At 43.5% G+C, this 8314-nt stretch overlaps 1 non-coding gene across 1 annotated transcript; it reads right to left on the reverse strand.

Annotated features, from left to right (window-relative positions):
- Positions 1-7840: 7840 nt before the first annotated feature.
- LOC119927793 lies at positions 7841-7978 on the reverse strand. The gene has a single exon (XR_005450763.1). It is a non-coding gene; the product is annotated as a small nucleolar RNA SNORA7 (small nucleolar RNA).
- Positions 7979-8314: the final 336 nt, after the last annotated feature.

Raw genomic sequence — 8314 nt, forward strand, 5'->3', positions numbered from 1 at the left:
CAACATATGGAGACGGTCCCTACCCAACAACGGGCTCACAATCTAGAAGGGGGAGACAGACAACAAAACAAAACATGTGGACAGGTGTCAAGTCGCCAGAATAAATTCACTCATTCATTCATTCAATCGTATTTATTGAGTGCTTACTGTGTGCAGAGCACTGTATTAAGCAATTGGGAAGTACAAGTTGGCGACATATGGAGACGGTCCCTACCCAACAATGGACTCACAGTCTATAAGGGGGAGACAGACAACAAAACAAAACATGTGGACAGGTGTCAAGTCGTCAGAATAAATTCATTCATTCATTCAATCGTATTTATTGAGTGCTCATTGTGTGCAGAGCACTGTACTAAGTGCTTGGGAAGTACAAGTAGGTGACATATAGAGACAGTCCCTACCCAACAATGGGCTCACAGTCTAGAAGGGGGAGACAGACAACAAAACATGTAGACAGGTGTCAAGTCATCAGAATAAATAGCATTAAAGCTAAATGCACATCATTAACAAATAATATTACCAATCATCCTCCTCCTCCTCCTCCTTGTCGCTTCATTTGTTCACTCACCATAATGAAAACCACAGGTTGGGAGCTTAAGTGATGCCTCCTTGACTGACACTGAATCACTCCTTTCCCTAGCATTCTAAATAGCTTCCTGGCAGCCTGAACTCACTAATATCCCCAATCTCAATCAATCAATCAGTCAATCAACCAATGGCATTAATTAACATTTTTATTATTATTTTAGTACCTGTTGAGTGCTGACTATAGTAATGATAGTACTTGTAAAGTGTTTACTATGTGCCAAGCACTGGGCTAAATGCTGGAGTAAATGAAAAAAGTTCAAAAGGTTGGGCACAGTCCCTGTCCCACTTGGGGCTCACAGTCTCAATCCCCATTTTACAGGAGGTAACTGAGGCCCAGAGAAGTGAAGTGACTTCATTCATTCAATCGTATTTATTGAGCGCTTACTGTTTGCAGAGCACTGTACTAAGTGATTAGGTCACAGAGCAGACATGTAGCAGAGCTGGATTTAGAACCCAGGTCCTCCTGACTCTATCCACTAGGCCATGTTGCTTGTACAGAGCTCTGTAGTCCTAATATAACAACTACAGTATTTGTTAAGCACTCTTATTTGCAAAGCCCTATTCTAAGTCCTGGGGTACATACCAAAATAATCAGGTCAGATAGAGTTCCTGTCCCACAGCAGGCTCACAGTCATCATCATCATCATCAATCGTATTTATTGAGCGCTTACTATGTGCAGAGCACTGTACTAAGCGCTTGGGAAGTACAAATTGGCAACATCTAGAGACAGTCCCTACCCAACAGTGGGCTCACAGTCGAAAGGTAAGGGAGAACAGGTATCAATCCCTGTTTTATGCATAAGGAAACTGAGGTACAGAGAAGTTAAATGACTTGCCTGAGGTCACACAGCAGGTAATCAATCAATCAATCTTATTGAGTTCTTACTGTGTGCAGAGCTTGGGAGAGTACAATACAACAAAATTAGCAGACACATTCTCTGCCCATAACAAGCTTAGAGTCTCGAGGAGGAGGTAGAAGGAAGATTAGAACCCAGGTCCTCTGACTCTGAGGCCTTTGTACTAAGCGCTTGAGTTGGTAGGCATGATCCCTGCCCACAAGGATCTTACACACTAGAGGACTGAAGTAAACCAGCAGATTGAACATCTCTTCTGAAGCGACTGTATTGAAAGATAAACCCTACAAAATACCGAAAACGGATCTCTAAGACTCATAACCTTCAAGCCACTTGTTACTCTCATAAAGCAGGGCCCTTAAAATGCAAAATAGAACTGATAACGTCCTCTATCTTGACCACTTCCCATCCTCTTCCTCCTTGCCCTCCTTTTCCTATGCCATCTCTCCTCTTTTCCAATGCCTGGCCTAAAAAATATTTAGAAAGTTTCTTTAGAACTGGGCAGGGCAAGGCTGCTTCCCAACTTACTCCTTCAGAACATAATCTTCTCAAAAGCACAGGATACGGGACTGGTTTCGTTTACGCTCTCCCAAGCTCTCAGTATCGAAGCTTTGCCCTCAGGTGCAAACCAGGGGGTGGATTTCTAGCCGAGCCCGCCTTTCATTTTCCCTGGGATAGAGTTTCTTCCTTTCACCTAAATAAACAAGGCCGCGGCCTTTGGGCTCACCAAAAAGTTGTAGCACTGACAACATTTAGAAAACAAACCCAACTCCAGGCTCCAAGGAATTACAACCATTTTCTGACCTTACAAGAACTTCCCACCAAATCATTCATTTTGGTGACCGACTCCAGGCTCTCTGGCACCATTTAATAATGACTTAGTGTCTCAGACACTCTGAAGAACCCTAACTACTTACATACTTCATAAAGTGGCTCAGTGTTAATTGTTTTAGTGTACAAAGGGCATATAATTTGGATCAAAGGGCATGCTCTGTGAAGTCTTAATTATGTATTCCTGCACTTGTAGGAAATATCGCAGCTTGATATTATAGGTCATGTTCTAATAGAGGAACCACAATCATTTTGACATGAAATTTAATTACGATATTGCCGCCTCACCTTTCTAATTTGAACGCTTGTTTCAGGCAAAAAATAAATAAATAAATGTCTGGCTCGTCCCCAGTGCAGCTTTATAACAATTCTTTCTCGAAGTGGTAGTGGAGTTGAGTCAATAACAAGGCAGAGCACAAAAGTCTCTGGAAAGCCTTTAATTGTAAACAAACAGTCCATTGATGGTGTCTCTGTAGAAAATAATTCCTTGTTAGAACAGAAAAAAAAAGAGCCCGACACTAAATTCTTTACTGAAAGTGAACTTGATATAGGGACAATATCATCGGCCGTGATTTAGCCCGCCTCCTGGCCAAATGAATCCACGTTTTCCATCAGGTTAAAATGAAAATATAAAACCATCGCACCTCATCTGGAGATGCCTTTAAACTCAGCATTCTGTCTGGAGAACGTATGTGACTGGAGGACTTCCTTTACTTTCATTCTTAAGGAAGGGAGCTGAATTAAACCAAACTCATGGGCTTCATCTTTCTACACTCGGGAAGGCCGGTTTATTGAAATGTAGAAAAACCTCACAAAACTATTTTGATGGCTTTAATTCTCTCTCTTTGGGGCTGGGTTCATTACACATGCTATCCATCTTCCACGCCACGCAAGCTTGTGCAAAATCAATTTGGAGGTTTCCATTAGCAGTGGTGGTGTGAAAGACGAAGTTTTTAATGAAGCCAGTTCTCAAAGAGGAACTTTCACACTGGTACAAACCTTGAAGAAAGAAGGTTTGCATGAAAATGAATTTCCTTTGCTGGTGATTTTCTGAATTCATCTAGCCATTCTGTTACTGTCACTAATTATTGAAGATATTTGTATTTCAATACAAGTTTCTCCCCACAGCCTTCTGCTGGGTCCCGCATTGAAGTAACACGCCTTTGTTGATGACAGCAAAATCTGCTTGGCTAGAAATAATTTTAATGGTGCCAGCACTCACTGAAGGAGAGAAGCTGAGGAAAAGCGCACTTAAACCTATAGTGCATGGGTAGTCTGAGGCGGCAAAGAAGACCGCTTCAAAAAAAAAAACCCAACAAAAAACCATGAATGCTCATGAACTTGCATTCGACCTTAGCATCAAACTAGAGTCCCAGAGTTTTAGCTAAGGAGTCTGGGTTGGGCTTCCCAGGCGCTGGAGAGAGAACTGTCTGTGCTTTCGCTTTACTTATTCTAAAATGGCTAGTACTTGCTTTGGGGGAAAGCAGGAGGGCTTTGAACAAATGCTACTTTTTGTTTCCTGAATCTTCAGGACTGGCTAGTTGTTTTTCATCTCCGGTTTCATTTTGACCACCAGCTTGTACCTTCTTTACATATAAGCCCCCTTTGAATGCCTTCTGGATCTAAGTTTCCACTCTCCTTGAACAGGAGACTACTGCAGAGGGATCTCTAGATCCTAGATTTTTTTTGAGACACAATTCCTTCAAGACTGGCAAAGGGCTCAATGTTTAGAGGCCTCCTGAACTGAGAAGGCAACTTTACAGTGCCTGTTTGAAAAGAGCAGGGATTCAAGAACATGTGCTTGAAAGTAAGAAAACCTGTGTTCTAATTCCTGCTCTGCCACTGGCCTGCTGTGTGATCTTGGGCAGGTCGCTTACCCTCTCTGTGCGTCCAGCTCTTCATCTGAAAAAAGGGACTAAGATACCCACTCTTCCTGTCTCTTAGATGGTGAGTCCTGAGATAAGAATTATGAATAATGTATCTCTATCGTCCCCAGTGCATAGCACCACTGCTTGAAATTCAGTAAGTCCTTAAGAAATTATTTTCTTGGTTTTAGTCATCCAGACTTTGAATGTAAAGAGTGCACACACACACACACACACACACACACACACACACACACACACACACACACACAGAGATGGAACACTGAGTGACGTTGGGTAAGTCCAACTGGGACTTCTGGGTTCCTCAGTTACCTCATCTGTAAAATGGGGATTAAGATTGTGAGCCCCATGTGGGACAGGGATTGTGTCCAACCTGATTACTTTAAAAATAATAATAATAATGATGGCATTTATTAAGCACTTACTAATTGCAAAGCATTGTTCTAAGCGCTGGGGAGGTTACAAGGTGATCAGGTTGTCCCACGGGGGTGCTCACAGTCTTCATCCCCATTTTACAGATGAGGTAACTGAGGCACAGAGAAGTTAAGTGACTTGCCCAAAGTCACAGAGCTGACAAGTGGTGGAGCTGGGATTTGAACCCATGACCTCTGACTCCAAAGCCCGTGCTCTTTCCACTGAGCCAGACTGCTTCTCTAATAATAATGATGGCATTTATTAAGAGCTTACTTGTGCAAAGCACTGTTCTAAGTGCTGGGGAGGCTACAAAGTGATCAGGTTGTCCCATGTGGGGCTCACAGTCTTAATCCCCATTTTACAGATGAGGTAACTGAGGCACAGAGAAGTTAAGTGACTTGCCCAAAGTCACACAGCTGACAATTGGCAATTGGATTTGAGCCCATGACCACTGACTCCAAAGCCCGTGTTCTTTCCACTGAGCAACACTACTCCAGGCCCAAGAACAGTGCTTGACACATAGTACGTGCTTAACAAATATCATCATCATCGTCATCAACCTTTTGATTCTTTTAAGGTATAGTATCATACCCTCCGCTCCTCCGTCGCTAATCTCCTCACCGGGCCTTGCTCTCGCCTGTCCCGCCGTTGACCCCCGGCCCACATCCTCCCCCTGGCCTGGAATGCCCTCCCTCCACACGTCGGCCAAGCTAGCTCTCTTTCTCCCTTCAAAACCCTACTGAGAGCTCACCTCCTTCAAGAGGCCTTCCCAGACTGAGCTCCCTTTTTCCTCTCCTCCTCTCCAACCCTACCTGCTTCCCCTCCCCGCAGCACCTGTTTATATGTTTGTACAGATTTATTACTCTATTTATTTTACCTGTACATATTTACTATTCTATTTATTTTGTTAATGATGTCCATCTAGCTTTATTTCTATTTGTTCTGATGACTTGACATCTGTCCACATGTTTTGTTTTGTTGTCTGTCTCCCCCTTCTAGACTGTGAGCCCGTTGTTGGGTAGGGACCACCTCTATATGTTGCCAACTTGTACTTCCCAAGCGCTTAGTACAGTGCTCCACACACAGCAAGCACTCAATAAATGCGATTGAATTAATTAATGAGTATCCAGAAGATGCAGGCCATAATGCTGTGATAAGGCCTGGACTGTTCAATGTCTGGGAAGAGAAACGGATTTCAATGATTGAGAAAGTCCAGGGAAAAATGTGGCCTAGTGGAAAGAACAAGGACCTGGGAATCAGAGGACCTGGGCCTTGTCCCAGCTCCTCCATTTGCTTGCTCTGTGACCTTGGGCACGTCACTTTACTTCTGTGGGCCTCAGTTTTCTCATCTGTAAAATGGGGAATCAACACCTGTCCTTCCTCCTACATAGACTATGAGTTCCACACAGGACAGGGACTATGTCTAACCTGATTATCTTGTATCTACCCCAGTGACTATTACCATTGTCATTATTATTAATTCATTTGAATATTTCTTGGCTTATACAAACTGGACATAAGCATTAAGATTTAAGGATCATTATCTCAATGGGCATTCATAAATAAAAACTCAAAATGTTTGGGTTTTTGAGGCATTTAGATGATCCCCAAGAATGCTGCAGACTCACTTTCACTGGTGAGCCCGAGACCGCTTATCACTAACAGAGCATTGAGACATTTTCATTAAAGTCCTGTTCTTCGCCATGCATGTTAAATTAGATTCATATGATCCATTAATTCTGAGAGTTTTGTGTCTAATTCAGCACATATGACCCTTAAAATGACAAGCAAAGATTTGCTGAAAAATCAATGTTTTCACTAAAAATGTGCACAAGGCAATGTTTGAGGAAAGGGAGAGTTCTGTTTTCATAATACATAACAGTTTTTAGCAAAGGGAAAACACTTGGGATGGTTCTTAGATACATCTGTTCCACCCTAACCAAAAACTCACTTCTTTCCATGTGTGTGTGTTTCCGTTTCATTGCTTTCAGAGCGAGGCCTGCTTGTGGTTAGAAGGGTCACTCTCCACGTGGGTTTTGGTGTGTTCTACGCTTGCTGATGTGGAAGAGGAAATGCATCATGGAGAAGGAGGAGGGGGCTTGGAGGGGTGATGGGAGAAGCAGCACACTTTAGGGGAGAGAGCCGGAAGGTCATGGGTTCTGATCCCACCTCTGCTGCTTGACTTGCTTGGACAAGTCATGTCACTTCTCTGGGCCTCAGGGACCTCATCTGGAAAATGGGGATTGAGAACGTGAGCCTCACGTGGGACAGGGACTGTGTCCAACCCGATTTGCTTGTATCTGCCCCAGGGCCTAATACAGTGCCTGTCACATAGTGAATTCTTAACAAATACCTTAATTATTATTATTGTTGGCTGCATTTGCATTTCCTCATCTCCCACTCCCTTCTGCGTTGCCCTGACTTGCTCCCTTTGCTCTTCCTCCCTCTCAGCCCCAAAGCACTTAGGTATATATCTGTAATTTTATTTATCTGTATTGATGTCTGTCTCCCCCACTCTAGACTGTGAGCTCGTTGTGAGCAGGAAATGTCACTGTTTATTGTTTTATTGTACTTTCCCAAGCACTTAGTGCAGTGTTCTGCACACAGTAAGCGCTCAATAAATGTGATTGAATGAATGTATGAATGAATGAATGAAAAGGATTGATACTGTTGGACTGACCCACTGAGAGATAACAGAAAAGCCTCAGTTTATCAGTGCATGGATCTGAGGAGCTTGGATCCACGCCAAATGATAGATTGTAATGTAGAACATATATTGACGTATAACATTATAACACTAGCAATAATTAGAATCAGTATAGTAAGCCCTTCACAAATGCCACTGTTATAATTATCATCATATCTTTTAGTGCTTGCTATGTGCCAAGCACGTACTAAGCACTGGAGTCTCGTCTCGTGTTGTTGAGTCCTCTCCGACCCATAGTGACTCCACAGACACCTTTCTTCCAGAAGGCCCCACCTCCATCTGCAATCGTTCCGGTAGTGGATCCAGAGAGTTTTCTTGGTAAAAATCCAGAAGCGGTTTACCACTGCCTGCTTCCAGGCAGTTAACTCCAGTCTCTGCCCTCAAGTCTCTCCCATTCCACTGCCTTCCAGAACAGGTGAGTTTGAGTCTTCTAGACTGTGAGCCCACTGTTGGGTAGGGAATGTCTCTATATGTTGCCAACTTGTACTTCCCAAGCGCTTAGTACAGTGCTCTGCGCACAGTAAGCGCTCAATAAATACGATTGATTGATTGATTGATTGACTTGTAGCAGATGGCCTGCCACTCGCTAGCCACTGGCCAAGCTAGGAATGGAATAGGTAGTCCTCTGCTTGACTGTCCCTCCTGTAGCTGAAACTGGTGGAGTACTGGACACTCTCCAGTTGCCATCCTGAGAGGGGACCACTGCGGTAGAGACAAGATAATCAAATCTTCTAGACTGTGAACCCGTTGTTGGGTAGGTACCGTCTATATATGTTGCCAACTTGTACTTCTCAAGCTCTTAGTCCAGTGCTCTGCACACAGTAAGCGCTCAATAAATACGATTGAATGAATGAATTAATGAAAATCAGACGTATCCTTGTCCTACATGGGGCTTGCAGTCTAAGGGGGAGGGAGACCAGCTGTTTTATCCTCCATTTTACTGAAGAGAAAAGCAAGACATAGAGACTTCAAGTGACTTGCCCAAGGTCACACAGCAGGCAAACATCAAAACCAGGATGAGCACCGGGGTCTCC

The sequence above is a fragment of the Tachyglossus aculeatus genome, chromosome 4 (genome assembly GCF_015852505.1).
Source record: "Tachyglossus aculeatus isolate mTacAcu1 chromosome 4, mTacAcu1.pri, whole genome shotgun sequence".
Taxonomy (NCBI): domain Eukaryota; kingdom Metazoa; phylum Chordata; class Mammalia; order Monotremata; family Tachyglossidae; genus Tachyglossus; species Tachyglossus aculeatus.